The following is a 1960-nucleotide window of genomic DNA, read 5'->3' as shown; positions in this document are numbered from 1 at the left end:
GGCTTTTGATCTGCCTCGAACTTATAGCTGTCTTCGGGCATGGCGAGGGGGGGGGGACGGGAAATCGCCCAAAAAACACAAAAAATACTTCAGGGAAAAACTATTAATACACAAACTACGAGTTGAAGTCTGATTTCTCACCCCTGGCGACAGGTCATATGGAACGCCATGAATTTTTGCAAGGACTTACCTGGCTTACGCCGTATGACGAGGCATATAATCATCTTGACGGACGCGTAGACCTGGAGAAGTCGCCCCGCTGGCCTCCAAACCTTTCCTATCCTTCTCCCCGGATCCCATTCGAGGGGGCCAAAAATGCAAGGCCAAGGACAAAAGCGCTCCAGCAGCGTCCCAAGCGCTCTCTTTCCTCCCGCGTCATCTTGAAGGATGCTTCTTGCTGTTTCCACCGCGGCCCCAATGTCTTGTTTTTCGCATGCGAAAAGCCGGGTGATGACGCCACGCTCATGTCGATCCAGATGGCCGTGGTCGACGTGCAGCCGGCAGCCTTCCAAGCAGCAGTCCGCCGGCACCAACGTCTACGCAAGCAGGAGCTTGGGGAGGCAGGGCAGCCCAAAGAAGCCGAGAGGTACGCCGTGCAGCAGGAGCAAAGACCCCTCCCGCTGCAGCCGCAACGGCCGCGTGATGAAGGAATGGAAGCACCGTTAAGGCCAGCAGAGGAAGAAAGCAGCTGCCTTTTACCCTGTCTTTCACCATCGTCACTGTCCTCGCCGGATGGCGTTTCCACAGGCATACATGATCGCGGCCAGTTACACGGAGAGACGGGACCCAGAGCGGAGGGGGGGGGGGCCTTCCCCGCATGGAGGAAGAGGCGGAGGGAGAGGAAGGGGTGGAGGGCGACGAGGGGGAGATGGAGGACGGGCCTGCGGTGGTACCCGTGCTCTTCTTCAATTTGGACGGTCGCGTCTACGTGGTCGATCATACCGCGATGGAAACCATCCTTTGCCCTCAGCAGGATCCCCGCCTGGAGACGAACGCGCCTCTTTCCCCCCTCCCTCCATACGCGGCCTTCACTTTTCCCACCGTCACGCTTCGCTTCTGGATGTCCCGCCTGTCCCTCTCCCCCTTGAATGCAATCCAGCCCTTGATCAGTGCCATCGACGCGGTCACCAAGGGGTTGACCCCACGGCGATGGGCTCCGCCCCCTCTGAAGGAGTGGGAAGACAGCTTGGAAGGGCACAGGGAGGAAGGAAGGGTAAGAGGGGGGGAAGGAGAAGCCGATGGGAACGACGAGCGGGTGGAGAGCTTCCTGCGCGCGGTCGAAGCCCTCCTCCTCCTCCACCCCTCCCGTGCCTCCTCCTCCACCTCCCCCTCCTCCTCCACCTCCCCCGCCACCACGGACTTCCTCTGCCAGCAGGCGGCCCGCCTCTTTCAGCACCTCCTGGTGCCTTTATCTCAACGCACAACGCATGCAGACGCTTGTGGCAACCGTCGCGTGTCGTGTCTGCTTCAGGCGGAAGGGGATTGCCGGGCGGACCTGACCGAGACCCTCTTTCAGCTTTGTGCCCCGCGTCGCGCCGGTGTCCACACTGGGAAGAAGGAGGAGGAAGCGGAAGAAGGGGCAGGGCGCAGGCCGGTGCACCGAGGGGAAGGGATGAGGATGAGGTTGAAGTCACTGGTCAGAGCAGGGCATGGCGAACGACGGCGCGTGCGAACCGTGCGGATGGCGGAGGGCGAGGCTCTTGTCGGCCTGGGAGGGACCGGGGGAGGGGCGGCGATGCCGTCAGCAGTGAAGCTGGCGTGTCTCTCGTCGATGGAAGGAAAGGGTGGGGCAAGGACAGCCACAGAGGAGGGTGACGGCCGACGGGGTGGAGGAAAGACTGCTGTGCATGTGCGAGGCAACGGGTTGGAGAAGGGGGACAGGGAAGGCAAAGCTGAGACTAAGCACGTCATCTCGGGCAGACAGCCCTTGTCAATGGCAGCGGGAAGCAATGGAGGCGGG

The sequence above is a fragment of the Nannochloropsis gaditana genome, assembly GCF_000240725.1.
Source record: "Nannochloropsis gaditana CCMP526 unplaced genomic scaffold scaffold298, whole genome shotgun sequence".
In the NCBI taxonomy this organism is placed as follows: domain Eukaryota; class Eustigmatophyceae; order Eustigmatales; family Monodopsidaceae; genus Microchloropsis; species Microchloropsis gaditana.
Note: the sequence above shows the minus strand (reverse complement) of the source record.